The following is a 16601-nucleotide window of genomic DNA, read 5'->3' on the forward strand; positions in this document are numbered from 1 at the left end:
TGTATCTGAAGTTCACTGCTCTATGAATGCTGAGATCACTGTTCGAGGGTTTTCTTCTTAAATAATTTCCTAGAGAAAACAAAGTCTGGAAAAATAATAGGTTAGCAGTTTACTTCAAGTTCCTTCAGAGCTGCAGGAAAAGATTCCAGAACTAAAAACACAGCATAAAGCAAAGAGTATACTGAAAGAATTAAGGTATTTATTGCCTTTGTAAACAAAACACTGAGTTTTCTTTAACCATTAAAGTTTAAGAGATTGATGGCCTCTGATAAGTGGTAATTGGATGCAGGAATTTCCAGTGTGAGGCTGCAGTTTGAAATCCCATGAGTGTCACCAGGCAGGGTTCTGGAGTCGAGTGGTTGATGGCTGCACTCCCATTTGGATTGAGACTAGATCCCAAATTCATTATTAAACCCAGCCAGAAGAAATACTCTGTTTGACATGGGAGGATTTTGGATAAGGCATTTACTGATAATCTTGTTGGACTTTGCAGCAAGGCAAAATGACCTTGTTCAAGTGTCTTTCAATGTGTGCCTACTTCTGAAAAAAAAATGAATAAATCAATTTTGGGTTATCCATTAATCAGCTCAAACAGAAAATGATATTAAGAAAAGAAAGTCATGTAAAGACAGAATGAGGTGAAAGCCAAACCCTGAAGGCCTGGTGTGTGAGATGGGGTGCAGAAAGCTTTATGCAGTGGAAGCTTTTTGTGGTGAGCCTGACCCTTGGGTGCTGCTCCCAGAAGGAGCCCCTGGAGCAGGGAGTTTGTGCTGTGGAGGTGGAAGTTGTCAGTGAAATGGAGGTGCCAGCTTCTGTGACTAAGAGAAATGACCACTGAGCCAAACTGCATGTCATTTTTATGAAATCCCAGCTCAGAAGGTGATTTGTGGATTTGAATGATGGGTCTGTCAAAGTTCACTGTTTGCAGTGGTTTACTGGCCCTAAGTGACCATTTCCCAACCTGCCATTTAAATTGCTCTGTGTTGATAGTGTGTGTAAGGACAACAGTAGATGCAGTTGCAATTGCAGACCAATTATAGTAATTAAAAATGATGATACAAGCCTTTGTTTCTTTCATCTGCATGGGATGAAAGGGACCTGGTCTGTTGATGGGAATGCCCCATTAATCCTCTGTTAATACCCCATATTTAAGGGCCTACAATGAAGTGTGTATGATATTGAAATAGTGAAGTGCATTAATGTCTCTGGATTAGGAGTCCATGTAATTATGTTGCTAATTATGTGTTGTTGTGGTCTTGTCTAAATGTAAGTGAATTTGGTCAAGTGTTTTTGTTTAATTTTGTCGAGTAATGAATAAATCAGTGAAGTAACAAATGGCTGCTGCTATTGTGTTGTTAAGAATAGAGTCTGTAGGGGTGAATGGTTGCTGAACTCTAGTGTACATTCCCTTTTCAGTCCTGCATAAATGAGTACAGCATATTCCAGTTTATTTAGTGATGGACAGGCTGTTAGTTCTTAAAATAGCTAAGGAGTAGGCACCTGACACCTTGAATGATTTATGTGTTTTCTTTGTAAGCTTGTTTCTGTTTTGTAACCTTTAAAATGTGGGTTTTATGAGCGATACCATTAAAATTTATACTCCCTCTAGTATGTGATGTTAGTCATTATTGCTCTGCTGTGCCTCCAGATCACCTGTCTGAATTATAAAGCAACCTTCCTTGGAGCTAAATAGTAATTTTTTTTCCAAATGCGTGCAGACTTCATTATTTTTCATTGGCACTCCTGGACCAGAGCAGAGGCCAGAATCTGGCCTTTCCTGCTTTCCATCCAAGTGGGAAAGGTTACTGAGAGTAACTGTATATTTTTAAGAATGAAATATGAGGGGTCATTTAACTTAAGAGATCTGATATCAATCAGAAGAAACTTCCAGAGCATTTGTTTTGAAGTGTACACTATTTTTTCTTCTTTGTTAACTGAGATTGATATGCTCAGGAGGTGATGTAATGTTGTGCTGGGCTTTGTTACACTCATTTTAAAGAATTTCAGCAAAGAGTGAATCTCAGAGGAAAAAAATGCTGATACTGAAAGTGAATCAGCCCTTGATTCCTTCAGTTGAGACTCTTAAAGATATTATATACCAGGAAAGATTTTGTAAAAGGTTTGAAAGTTATACATTTAGTCTACATCATCAAATTGAAGGAACCCCAAAAGGGTTTCTTCTGGAAACCTCCGCAATACTCTCAAAAAGTTCTGAGTGTTTTCTTGAGCAAATTAATCCAGCAAAAATGGAAGTTTTGCTGAGGTGTGGTTTATCCCCTGGTCCTCTGAAATTTGTCTGGCAAACTGCTCTGTAACTCATGAAGATCACCCATCTTCCATTCAAGGAATAAATAATCTTTATTCAGTTGTGGTATAGAGTAATTATTTGTGAACTTCTCAAACATGACTTACTAGCCAGCTTTCATCCAGAAGTGAGATGGAATTGTTTTCTGATCAGTATGACTGCAGATGTTTTAGTTTTCTCAAATCAAGGCTGTTTGCTTAGAATGAGATGGACTCCAACAATTAACCCAGCACTTCCCAGTCCTCCACCAGTCCCAGTGCCCTGGGGATTCAGCCATGGGCACCCATGCCAGGTGTGACACACCTTTCAGAGAAGGAATTTATCCTAATAGCCAGTCTAAAACTAGCCCTGGCACAGATTGTGGCAGCTTCCTCTTGTCCTTTTGCTTGTTGGTTAGGAGACCAACCCCAGCTTCCTTTCAGGTGATCATGGAGAGTCATCAGGTTCTTTTCTTCCTGGCTGACCACCCTCAACTCTCTAAGCTGCTCCTCAAAGGACTTTTCCTTTTGTGCCTTCACCAGCTTCATCTTTCAGAAGATGCTAGAGTGTGCAAAAGAGCTGGGATTCAGGCTCCTTGTAGCAATGCCTGTATGGGGTTTTTTGTGTGTTTATATTTTCCTTACAAAACCTTATCATTGTAATACAAATGATTTACTGATGTTAACAGAGGATAAAATACTAATTTCAGTGCAGCCTGAGGCTACCATGTTATATTCAGTGCTGTCATCTAGTTTTGTTGAAAGATATGTGATACAGCACTAGAAAATGAGTTTGAACAACAAAAAATGTGTTATTGCTGGAAAACATAAGAATGGAATATGTCAGATAAGAGTTATGTCAGAATAAGTGCACTCAAGCACTGGATCCTCAAGCCAGTGGCCTTTTCCTGCAATAGGTGCTATCACATTGCTTGTTCTTACAGTTACTAAAATTCCTTGTCTGCTTCTCTTCCCAGAATGATTATTCTCATTGTTTGCAAGGCAAGTTCATGTTACAGATTTCCTAATTTGTTTTTGTCATAAAGAAAATGTGAGCATCAGAGGTTCCTGCATTGGACACTTCCAGCATCATAATTCTAGAGCTGGAAGGAAAGCTGAGTTTGCACTCCTAATATCAGCTGGGTTCTGTTTCAAGATTCTTGTGCTCACCACACACACTGCAACTAGACTTTGATTAAAGTAATGCTATCAGGTTGAAGTTTAATTTGCTTCATGCTACTTGCACGTATTTTAAATTGTGAGTGGACTCCATACATAAATGTCAGATGGTGAAGGAGGTGGAAGAAGAGCTGTGATGGTGATTAGAGGAGGCTGAGTTGAGTTTTTCATGGGATTAATGCTTTCCAAATTGAAGGGTAGAGGATTGAAAGTGAAGGGCACACTCCTTGTTGTGGGAAAGTGGTGGAGTGATCCTAATGCAGAATCTCATTAAAGCAACTGTCAGGATTCCTCTATTTTACCATCACCTCCCCTATTCTATAAGAGGCAGCTGTCTTTTGGAGTGAGCATACTGCCAAAGAGGCATTTACAAATAAATGAAAAATGTCACAATTGATTTTGCTCATTTCAGAGGACTCCGTGTCAGCTTTGTCACAAACCCTTTTGTTATTCTCTTTTTCAGGTCTCTTTTCTGAACTTTGGAAATAGCTTTGGTTCTTGGATCCCTTCTGTTGACCCGGGGTAAACTCCCTGGATTATGACTTTTTATTAACATTTGTGCAACAGTTAAATAACATTGACTTTTCAGTGCCTACAAAGGATGAAATGCTAGAAGTTCTTATCAATTACCTTATGAGTGTGTATAGAAACTGCATAGTACAATCCACGCTTGAAAGTACCACTAAAAACCAGATTTATTGTGTAGTTTCTCTTATAGAAGTATTTTCACATTATGGTAATTACTTTGTAAAATGTTGTGTGCCATGGTAGTAGCCACATAAAATATGAATAGCTATGTGGTTTTATTTGTTTCTAAAGAATATGTATTTCTAAGGTTGATGGTGTTCTTTTCTTCCATATTTATAATTTCTCTCTTTCTGTATGTTAGATGGTTATAGTGCATTTTCCTGCTTGTGAGGAGATCTAAAGGTTGTTTTTCTTATGTATTTGCTGGCTGGATAAGTAAACTTGATGTGCTGTATCAGTCTACCCCTTTCAATGCAAAAATGTTACCATAAGATTGGATGTCTGTTGAAATGTCATTATAAGAAATAGTTGAGATTGTTTAGATATGAAGTATCTAAACTACAATTACATCTCACAAAAGTGGCTTAGTTTTTTTTTTTCCTCGAGCGTCAGTTTTTGAGATTGCAATCAAAAATACAGTGCTTTACTAAAATTGCTGTGAAAGAAACTTCATTAACACCCAGAAAAATACCTGTGATCCTTTAAATAGGAGTTGAAGATTTCTGAAGACAGACCTAGTGCTACACTTAAAAGTCATTTTTGTCCTTGCTGCATTTTCTGTGATGTCCAGGAAGTGTAAACTGCAAATAGTAATAGGACAAAGAGATTACCACTTTCCACTAACTTCAACAAATAAACTCACACCATATAGAAAGAATTGGTTTGTGATGGTTTTGTATTTCTAAAGGTTCTTCAACAACAGTTTATGCATATTTTGCAATCTGGCAAACAGTGAAAGATCCCTCTTTCAATGCATGTTTTTAATAGCATATGAAAAAAACCTTGCTGCATTTCATCACTATTGCTATTACCAGATTTTTGTGAATGAGAGAACTGAAGAAAATCACATTGCTGTCACTTTTGTTCTCTCCAAACTCCTGAGAATTTGGGGAAGAATTGGATTCCATTAGGAAAACAGGAATAATTTATGATTTCACCTGCCCTGTGTGCAGGTTTTGCTTTTTTTTTCTCTTTCACCTGGGATTTTAATGTAGCTTGATGAGCTCTTCTTTAGCACTGCAGAAATCTGCTTGCATTGCTGTATGCATATTTGTCAGCTGTTCAAGCATTTTGAATGCATTATATTTCATAACTGATTTTTGCTGTTCTGATAGACCTTTTGCTTAATTAGAATGAAGTGTGTTGAATTTTTTCTAAAAGAAAATTTTCAATGAATATTTTAAATAACTGTTGAATGTCCTGAAAGTTCAGACTTTTTGTTTTTCTTCTTTTAACTAGAAATCAAAACTTGTCAGCTAGAAACTTTCAAAGAACACCCTTAATTTGTACTTTGGACAGTTTTGTTTGCAAAACAACTTTGTAGTACAAAGTTTATGGCAAAGGTCTCTAGGACAGTCTCTAATACTGTATTTTTATTAGTGTGCTGCCCAACCTTGCTGTTCTGTTTGTGTTAGAAAATTTGAAAAAAAAAGTCTGATACGAATCTATAAAGACAGAAACTGAGTTCTGGCAGTGTGGAAGATGATGACACAGTCTCAAGGAATGAACCAGACAGTTCAAGGCTGTTATATTTGTGTAATTAATTAATATTACTGCAAGGAGAGATGGAAGGGAGGAAAACTAGGAAAAAAAATAAAAACTCATCATTATCAGGTCTATTCATTCCCCAAACTCCACCCTCCTGTTTGACTCAGTAAATTGTTTTGAGGTAAACCTAAATGGAAATCGGTAGCATTTCACATCTGAATGAGGCATGCACTGAGGAGTAAAGCAGTGCTGCAAAGGCCAACCCAGAACTCTCTCAAAATGCCTTGGAACACAAATGTTTAAATATGACTTGGCAGATTTGCAGAAGCTTAGACTTCCACTCACCAAATTTTCACTCAACTGCATTTGATCCCATTTGATGTTGCTGATGTTGATATGTCCCAGTTTCTAAGCTGAGCATACTCTGATCCGTGGTTGTGCAGATGGAAATATCTGTGCCCCAGCTGTTGGCATATATGGGCATTAATTCCATATATTAGTCTGAATCATGAGATTGCTCTCGAGTGCTGGGTGTCCCTACAGAAATGTCATGGCTGGCAACATTGCCAAGAGTTAGAAAATAACTTTAGTGGGAGATTGTCTAAGATCTCCACCCAGCAAATAGCAAAACCAGATTAATAAAAGAGAAATATGTGAACACCACTATTGCTTATTCAGTGAACCAAAGGCAGTCCTGTGCTGCTAATACAGGTTTCCTGTAAGCTTATTTTCAGTCAGGAGTAAGTGCACTCAGAGCTCTATCTCTCTGCATCAGTTTCTGTTCTTAAACTGCAAGTGAAAATGTTAAATCTATTAAAATTTAATTTCTACTGATGGTGGCCCATTCCCCAGTGCCCCCTCAGTAATTAGACTTTGCTGTGCATGCTGACAGTTGATCAGTTCCTGGACCCAGAATATTCTTTCACTCTATTTTCTTTCACAGATCTCTCTTCCTTTGTAATTTAATAAAGGTGCTGTATTTCTAAGTCATGAGGATGCTGGTCTCATTTCAGCAGGATGAATCACAGGCCCTTCCAGTGCCCAGTTTTTCATGGAATAAGACAGCTTTTCTGTATGTGAAGCAAAGAACAATTGATGAAGAGGGGAAGATGGGGGAAGTAAGGGATGATAACCTGGTCAAGTACGGAAAGATAAGGTTTGGAGGAGCTACTATTCATGAGTTGGTCACTTAAGTAATTACAATTTCACTTTTATAAAATCTACTTTAAAATCCTGAAGATCATTCCTAGTTGAAATCAGCCCAGTTTTAGCATCTCTTCTGATTTTGACCATGTTATTTCTTAAATTAAATTCCATATTAGTCCATTGACTTCAGAGAGGTCACTCATGCAATAAACAAATTGTTCCTCATCTTTGTATCTGAGGCTCTGCTCTGTGCTGCTGCCCCCTTTTAGCTATTACAAAACAAATATTATCCAACTGGTGTCCTCTGAAGTGTTTTGTGTTGTTGCTTTATAAATTGCAAGTGATGTAATAGAACTCAGAGCAGAAAGGACATGTGGAGAAGATGATGCTAAACAAACAATTTGCAGCTCCTCATTGCCATTGCTGAATGAGTTGGTTTTAGGTAATTTGCTATTCAAACAGGAATAATGAGGTTAAATGTGCTCGACTCATTTTCATTGTGGCACAATGGTCAAGCCTGAACCACTTAATTTGAGGGGGTTGGACAGGGCAAAGAAAATTGCTAATCATGTGCTTAATTGATGATTCTCTCACAATTGCCTCTAGCTGTAACGTGCTCACCATGGTCTGAGATTAACCATTAGAAAATCACTGGGACCATACAGGAACATGCCATGGAAAGGTTTAATGGAGAAATGCTTCAGTTGCTGCCAACTTAGCAGAGCAAAGGCAGTGCAAGCTCTTGTGCTGAACCCCAGAAACCAAAGTTTTGGGTCAAACCCAGACTTGTAATGCCTGTGGTGTGATCATCTTTGCATAGTGTATCAGGGGGGGCTGGGAAGTGCCTTTGCATTTCCTGGGGTCATTATTTTAGCAAGAGCGCTATTGGGAATGTTTTCAGCACAGAAAAACATTAGCAGAACCTAATGCATTTTGAGCTTTCTCTATGAAATTGTAGTGTCTGCTTAAGCAACAAATAACTGTAATTACAGCTGGGGTTGGTGGTTTGGTTTTTTTGGGTTTTTTTGATTGCTTTTTTTTAAACTTTCTAGAGCAAAAGTGTTTCAAATCCCATTCAGAATTGGTTTCCAAGTTCATATGCCTGCATATAGATTGGAATTACTGTAAGAAAAATCAATGAATTGCCATTGTGTTAATAGTATTGGCTCCATTTGATGAGTGTGTCCTTGGGTATTTTTCAGAATTACAGCTATAATTTATGAGTGCTGAATACAATTCCTATGAGTCTTCTGTAGCTCTAGAAACAGGTTATGCAAACTTGTCACCAATAACAGTGGTCTCCACGGGAGTGATGGTTTTGAACAATGTCTTCATATAAAGGAAACAAATACAGCCTTCCATCCCCCACCATCTGTTTTAGGAGCATTCCCTTATTTTCTACTGTTTTGGGGAAGAATTTGGATAAATGTTCTTGAATTAAGTATAATAATTAAGATTTTTAACATGTGTAGAAGCTTGACTTGCATGCAGGAGGTAGATTGTGACGCCTGACATGCTGTACTAAAATGATACATAAGTAGAGCAATGTTTTCATCAACAGAAATGTGTTGCTGTTCAAAGTTGATTCTCTCTGTAGGGTGCCATAAAGTAATTAGAAGACCATAACATGATCCTTCAGTATTGCATTAATTCCTTAGAGGGATGAATTCATCTTTTCTGACTGCAGTAGTGCATGACTGGCCATGGAAATTCCACTGAACTATGAAATCATCTGTAAAACAAAGTACAGTTTTTCTAGAGTGGCAAGTTTATTTTACAAACCTCATAAAAGGCTCATGCTTTTAGTGATTGTTGCTTGTAGCAAACTGGAAGTGAAAGTATTTATCTTAAAATTAAAAATCGACACAGAATGCTGTAAAGAAATTGCCTTGAAGAAAACTGCATGTAAAATATTTGTATTTTGTTAGGACTGGAGACTATTGGAACAGCACAAGGAGAATCTCCTGTTACAGATGAGTTTTTGCAGCTGGTGTAAACTAATCCAGCAATGGCTGCATACTGTAAATTTAGAAGATGAGAATTTTGAGCAGTTTTCTTTTTCCCAGCAGTGGGTGGAGAGCTGGGTTTGTATAGTGAGACAGTGTTATAAATTAGTTTGATTGGGCTTTTCTTGGATTATTTGTTAACTGAGCAATGCTCTAGGCATGAGTTTGTAATAGGGGCTTGTGCTGGCTGGAAGGGACACTGACCATGCACTGCTCAGATGGGGCAAGACTGGAAATGCGTAATTGGTGTGATCAGAAAATATTCTGTGTGCAGCCCCTCTAGGCTGACATGTTGCCCTGCTTCCAGCAGGAATTCCAAAACCCACAAGGACATTATTTTGTCATCTTTTTATTATTCCCCTGTAGAACATCTTTCTGATTGTGCTGTGAAGTGTGTTGCAATTGAGACGTTCTTTCCAGCCCACCAGACTTGTGTGTTTCAGTTTGTGCTCAGCATTAATCCTTTGTGTACTTATGTTTTCAGGTGCAGTGCTGGAAGTGGTCCTTGCTGCCATTCCCAAAATAAAGCCCTTTTCTTGAAGAAATGAGACCTTGAGGTCTAGTTTGCTATGGCAGAGGCTTTGGGAATGTGCAACAAAAATGCAGAAGTCTAATTAAGGAAGCATTGAATTTAAGGCCTGCCTTGACTATTTTTCTCAGGTCAGTGGTTCTGTGATTTTGTGGAGGCTGCATGCCTTAGCATAAAGAAAGGCATGAGTGGTTCCATATGTGCAAATTAGAACTAATGACTCTCTTGTATGACACATGAAGGGAGCCTTTAGTTTCAAGCAAGGGGCATAATCACTGTTTCTTGGTTGCCAGATATCCAGTGTGCAAAGCCAAATTTTCAGTGAAGGTATAGTTCATAATTTCTCACATGGCTATTGAAAAATGAAAGAAAATATGGAAGCTGAAATAGATGCTTTGCACCCTACTGTAGTTAAAGGCAGAGGTGCAATATTTGACATCTCATGGTATTCTTAGTATACTTAATAATTCTTTAGGACTATGCTGTTCTAATTATAGCACATCTGAGTTCAAAGAGAGTGTTTCATGTAGCCTTAGGGCCTATGAAGGAGATAATCTTCTTGGGAGTTCTGACATTTGTTTTAATGGAATCAAGCAGAAATGCTAGGCTGGAGTGACATTTAAATGTAATCAGCAATACTGATCAATCAGGAAATCAAACTGTTCAGCTGTGTACTTGAGACTCCTTTATGTAACATACTGTCAATTGTAAGGGTTTTTTTATATTTCCTTAGAAGGAATAAGGCTCTCCCTCTATGAATAAACCATCACTATGCTGGTGATGTGGATGACAAGGCTCTGATGGATTTCAGCAACATTATGAATCTCACCTGCTGGAGGTTCAGTTTATATGCACAGATACTGCTCAAAGCAGAATGTTTCACCATCCTCAGATGAACACTTTTGATGCTCCAAGGCATCTCAGTGAGTTAGGGAAGAGAGCTCAACTCCACAGAGATAAATGTTTTGCAGTGCTTTTATTCTCACAAAAAGCTGGAGCCAGAACCAAGAAATGGAACAATTTTTGATTAAAAAAATCATCCCAGCTCCCCTCTGCAAGCAAAACACCTGCACAGGAAATAAATGATATTGTAATTAAAGTAACAGAGCTTTCAGCTTCAGTGAGGAGACTGTCCAGTAGTGAAGCTTGCAGAAAATAGAACTGGCAAGCCTCAGCTTTCAGGCATTGTTTAGGGACAGGATTGAGGGCTTTGAAGGGCAGGTCCAGCTTTTTGGGAACCTTCTCTAAGGGTTATGTATTCCTGTTGGAATTCACCTTGGCTCCTCCAAGTCCACCTGTGTCCTCTGTAAAAATCAGATGTCCTAAAACACTGCCCTGGGAGTCACTGACTTGTCACTGCAGACCTGTTGGGTTTGTTGTGAGTTCACTGAGCAATATTTATTACAACCTCTGTATTAGCTGTACAAGATGTTACTCTTACAAAAAATGACTTTTTTTGATAACTATCCTTTATCCTAGATAGAACTACCACCATTTAAGTCAACAGCTATATGGTGGCTATCATTCAGAAAAGGATAGATTGTGTTTTGGAAATATAATTTCATGAGTGCAGTTTCCCTTATGTGAAAGACAATTTTGTTGGTGAATCACTGTAGAACTTTTCCTTCAAGTGTAAGTTGACACTTCTCCACATTCCCTCATTTACAAATGTGTCAAAAAACCAAAATGTCCTGTATTTTTTCCCTCCTTTACAGTGAAACCAGTAAACATCTTCCATTCCTTTTTTGACTTCCTACATTTTATTTTTATTTTTTAAATTTTCTGTGTCTTCACTCACATCTTCATTTATCCATTAGCTGTCTTCCTCTTAATACACAGGAAAATCTGTCTTACATGTTGAGACACAAGTAGAAATAAAACAAAGGCTGGGGCAGAGCTGAAGCCTGACAGAGATGCAGCAGCTGACAGGGGATGTGGCACTTTGCATTTCAGTTATGAATAGTTTGGTGGTTCTGCAATATTTGTAGGAATACATTTGCAATAAGAAGTGAGAGCACCTTATTTGATAGCTTTTATAGTGATATTAGTTCCTTCAACCCAACAGAAGCAGCCTGACATCTTTCTTTTTCCTGTTGTTTTTCATTTGGTTTTTTCCTATACTGAATGGAAATATTCAGAATCAGCTGAAGCTTGACAAATGCAGCTGTGAAGACTTGTCTTCAAGCTATACTGCAGATTTTTCTCTTGCCTTTCTTTGCTCCAAGAAATACCTGTTCAACTGTTTTTATAGTATTTTTATGATAGGCATTTCAGATACCTACTGCTGGATAAACAAAACTGCCTTCCTAGCTTCAGGAGGCAGGGATGTTTTTTCATTTGCTCCTCAGAATTTGTTGCTGTGCAGGATGCAGTTGGATGTCATAGTGGAGAAGATGGCCTGGCATGGAAATGAGAACATAATTAAAATTATTTTTACTTTTCTCAGGATTTGGAACAAAATGTTGCTTAAACCTTTTTCTTAGAGGTATTACACCTAACAAGCTCTCTTGAGAGAGATGGGGTAGAGCAGCAAAGCTATCAACAAAAATACGGAACGGCTGTGTTCCCTGGGGTTTGCTTAAATTTGAAAGTAGATAGGAGCTGTGAAGAAATATAATGCAATCTGGTAAAGAAACTGCAGTATAACTCCAGTGGCCTCAGACACAGTAATGTACCAGTGTAAAGATCTCATATTAACCTGAAAAATAGGTAACAACATAAAACACTCTAAAGTTGCTTAGCTTACATTTGTCCTTGATGCATCATCTTCAATGTCTTGTGGTGTGGAGATCAATTTATGCTGTAAATGCTGTGCAATGGAAATCAGGTCTTTTTACCTGCTGTGGGAAAGGCCCAGTGAGCCTTTTCTGGGCTGCCTGTGTTAGAGTTCAACATGCTGAGTTCAAAATGACCTCTGAGCTAAAACTGCAATCACACGGGGCTGCGTTCCTGGTCTTCATTAATGGCAGGTTGAGGTTTACTAAGCCACTGGAGCCACTTGTGGTGTGAGATTTTTCTGTCCTTGCCTCACAATGAATGTACCTGATAGTCATAACAGTGGTGGTCTAGGATTTGAAGCAAAGTAAGTAATTTTTGAGTGTTTCAAATGTTTGTTTGTTTTTGATAATCTGGAATGCTTGTCAATCCGTGCAATATTTGTTTTATTACAATCTGTTGTTATTTATGAATGCCTTCCATACAGAATCAGCAGTAATGGTTTTGCAGAGATTCTCTTTTTATTTCTGAAATTCCCATTGAGAAGCAGCAATTCTTTTGTTTGTTGTTTTGAGGAGGAGCTTGTGTTCATAGGGTTCATAGTGAAAAGCATGCTTTGTGCAAATCAATGCTTTCCAAGTCTGACATAGAATTTTTTTTGAGAAATCCCATTGAGTTACAGTCTCCATTGTTCTCAATTCACATACACTTGAAAATCTGTGTTCAGGTTGTTGGCGTCTGACATGTTGGGCAATTATGAGAATTGAAGCTTGTAAGAATAGATCTGCATTTTCCATAAGAGCCCTTGAAGTCTTGGAGCCTACAGTTCAACCTGAACATAAAAATTCCTTCAGAAAACTGGTTGTATTTTGTCATTATTATTATTTTTAAGAATTTATTGTAATTTGATTTTTTTTTTTAAGTATTGAGCCATTTCCTTTTACCTTCCAATCTTGGTGGTATTTTCCTTGGAGAAGAACTGTCTGGTGTGAAGGGGGTTACAGTACATCCCCCATTGACATTCTGGTCACATTGTTTTGTGTGCACATACCTGCAGCAGGGATCCTACTACAAACAATTCTGGCTTGTCAGAAAAGGTGTATCTACAACTTGGCTTGAAATGTCTTTCTGTAAAAATCTCACCCAAAGTGTAGGTTTAACCCTCATGTGAAAGGTGGGAAATGTGGATTAGATTTCATATGGTGCCCTTTCATTCCTCCTCTGATGGAAAACTGGTGGAATGAAGTTATTGTCTTGCTCCTTTGTAAGGAAAACTGGTGCCTGAGTGAAGAAGAAACCATTACCAATCCTATAAATATGGAAGAGTTTATTGAGGAGGGCACATATGTATACAAAGGTGTATTTTACATGTTCCTGTAGGCAAAAATTACTTTTTTTTCTTTGCATGTGAGAAATCTGATTGCAGTATTACATTCTGAAACAATAAAGCTTTATAGTGCATTACTTTTGTGTGTAGGACTCCTGTGATTACCATGACTGTATTAAAATGTCATTAATGTCATTAGTGTGTTTAGTAACTACTCTTCTATGATGAGGGATAAAATTAGTTATAAGAGAGAAAATTAGATGTGTTTGAAATATATAATATTTTCTGAATTCTGAAATACTGTCTTTATTTGAAACAACTGTGTGTAAACCTCACTTGATAATGTAATAAAATTCACAGTTCTCATGTCTTAAATATTAGGATCAGTAAAGTTTAATGTGTGTTTGTAAGGATTTTATTTCAGAACAACTCCCTTTGTTGGTGCAGTATTGCATTAGTGTGCTGTGCTGAACAGTTCAATATGAACTTTCCTCTTGCACAGAGCTGTACATGAGGATACAGAAGTTTATTATTTATCATTAGTGTTAGAGGCATTTAGTTGATGTTACAGTTTGTGGTAAGCTGCATTAGAATCAGGTTAATTTTTTATTTATTTCTAAGTTTTGTTTGGCTTGATTTTTTGTATTATGGTTTGACTGAAGCTTGAAAAGATTGTCTCAATAGAAGGTACATGGAAGATAGGAGTAGAAAATGTGAAATTTGGTGTCAAAGCTCTTTTGGCTTTGAAGTTCAATAGAAGTGAACTGTAGAAGCAAGCTGTTACTAAACAGTATCTCCTGCATCCTAAATAATCACAGTAAGGTGTCACTTTTCATCTTCCAGAAAACCCAGGCAGCAAAAGTGCTGATGTTACTGTCTGGGTGTTAATTATCCTGTGGTTCTAATGTAACAGGAGCTGCACGGTTTATTTGAATGAAGCTGTTGCTTTATTTGCTGTTGTTTTCCAGTGACAAAACTCTGGGAGGTTTCTGAGGTGTGTGATGAACCTGGTGAAAGGTGATCTGATGGTCAGTGCCAGCCCAGGGTTTTCTGGAGATGTGCACACCTGGTTCTGCCAGAGCTGCACCTTCCTGGCTTTGCTCTGGCAACTTTCTCTTTTTCTCACTATCAGCACTTTTTTTTTTTTTTTTCCACTACACTCTTGTATCCCTCATGTTTCTAATTAACATTTCAAAATCACTGCCTGTCCTTCATCCTGCATAATCTGTGGTTTTTGCATTCCAGCAGCACACCTGTACTGCAAATGCAACACCAATTAATACTCCTTTCAGTTGTTTTAAGTAAACAGTGTCCATGTATGGGCTTATTCTCAAATCATAATATATTCAGAACTTTTTATCTGACAGACCTTGAGTTCTAAGAGCTGGATTTGGCAAGAGTTTCAAACTCTATTTAGGCTGAGTAAGCAGATATCTTTGTCTAATCAGTTAAACACACCATGCCTCTTTATAGGTCTCTACAGGAATAAAGAGTTAAAAAGTTAAGAAGTGAATAAATATCTCAAAATATATCTGTTTTTCCTTGAAATGTGCTTCACCTAGGAAAATACCCTTAATCTGCAGTTTTCCTGTTTCCTCTTAGATTTCTATATCATATGTGAATACAAATAAAAGCAGAGTTTAAATCACTGGAAATATTTTGCTGCCTTTTGCTTTCAGTTTTACTGTACTGCTTTTTTTTTTTTTTCTCTTGATCATCTAAAATAATTGCTGTAATGAAGTAAGGGATAAGGTAAAGGCAAAGTATAGCTAAATACTAATAAAAGCTTTATGGATTGAAATTCGCTTTTGAAGTTTTCAGAGCCATCTAATTTCCTCAATAAAATGTCCCTACAGTCTATAATCACCCTCATTAAAAAATGAAAATCAGAACTATCCATCTATTCTGAGAAGGAGTAAAGTATGACTTAATTCATGCAGAGAATATCATATATAAACATGTTGATAACATAATGAAAAAGAGGAGCCCTTTTTTTGGCAGAAGACATCAGGTTAACAGCAGCAAAATAAAGGATTTATTTTCAGGTCAGTTCTTGTGCCTGTCTGTAAAGGACTTCCTTTGAATGTTAACTTAGGTTTTCTGTTCCAAGAAAGACTTTTGGTGATATGATGTAAGTACTGTCTTGGCTTCTTGCTCTCAGCTTGGTTAGATCATCTCTGACCATGAGGAAGATGAGAATTTACAGAGAGATGTGGCTCTCCCTGAGAGCTGTGAAAAAAAGAAATTGTCCAAAGTTACTGTGCTGGAAGTTAATGAATAGAACCCTGTAAGTAATTCTCACTACAGGGGGGCAGTGTCACTTTGGTTCCAAAAACTGGTTGGTCTTTAAGCACCTTTGGTGTCCCAGCTGTGTGCTCATGTGATGTAAGGAGTGTCTGGAGTTTTATTTCAGAACATTCAACTGATTTTCTAACTTTAGGCAAACCCCAGTCCCTGCACTTGGAATTTTACAAACATATCAGTGATTTTTTTTTTTCCTTTTTTAAGAAAAGTAATTAATTCTCTGAAAATTCACAGCCCCTCCTTTCAAGAAAACTCTTGACAACCCTCTTGAAATTGCATCTTTGTTATCACTCAAAAGTGAGGCATGAGATGCAATGTTGTGTCTTGACAAGCTGAAGTACAAAACTATTGATCTCTGAGCTGCAGCAGGACTCCTGAGGATAATCTCCAGTACATATTTGGCATTGAGTAGTATTCAACACTTGTTGCTTTTTCTCCACATTATTGTTTCTTTGTGGATAATTTAGCCAGTTTCCAGAACTTCTTTGCAGTTGTGTCTTGCTGAGTTTCCTTTTGCATGGAAGAAAATTTGGGGCCATTTTTTGGCCTCAGAACTGACATGAAGTAATAATTGTCTTTTGAAAGGATTCAGCAAATGCTTGAACTTTCGGGATAAGTTGGAAATTCAACCTATGTATTAAGTGTGTGGAATAAATGGAAAGTGTGTGGAATCTGAAGGTCACAGCTATAAACAGAGAGATCCAAACCAGTAATTAACCAATTTCTGGTTTGCTGTTGGTTTGAATATTGAAATCAAGGTTGTGTATCACTGTGAGAGATGTGATCTAGCTCAGCCAGATGCATGTGGGCTCACTGCAGAAATTGCTGAGTGAAATTCTTTGGCCTGTGCAATGTAGGAGGTCAGTCTGGGTGATCA

General features: G+C 37.7%; 1 protein-coding gene across 7 annotated transcripts in view; it reads left to right on the plus strand.

The window, feature by feature from the left end:
- NAALADL2 (N-acetylated alpha-linked acidic dipeptidase like 2) overlaps positions 1–16601 on the plus strand; it is a 400924-nt gene that overhangs the window by 36207 nt on the left and 348116 nt on the right. For 4 of the 7 annotated variants that reach the window (XM_079315503.1, XM_079315502.1, XM_079315506.1 and 1 more), the window contains one exon: positions 3926–3984. The exons of the other annotated variants lie outside the window; for them this stretch is intronic. The gene's annotated coding sequence lies outside the window, so the exon portion shown is untranslated. The remainder of the gene's footprint in view (positions 1–3925; positions 3985–16601) is intronic. 7 annotated transcript variants of the gene reach the window in all.

This window comes from Erithacus rubecula, assembly GCF_903797595.1.
Source record: "Erithacus rubecula genome assembly, chromosome: 11".
Classification (NCBI taxonomy): domain Eukaryota; kingdom Metazoa; phylum Chordata; class Aves; order Passeriformes; family Muscicapidae; genus Erithacus; species Erithacus rubecula.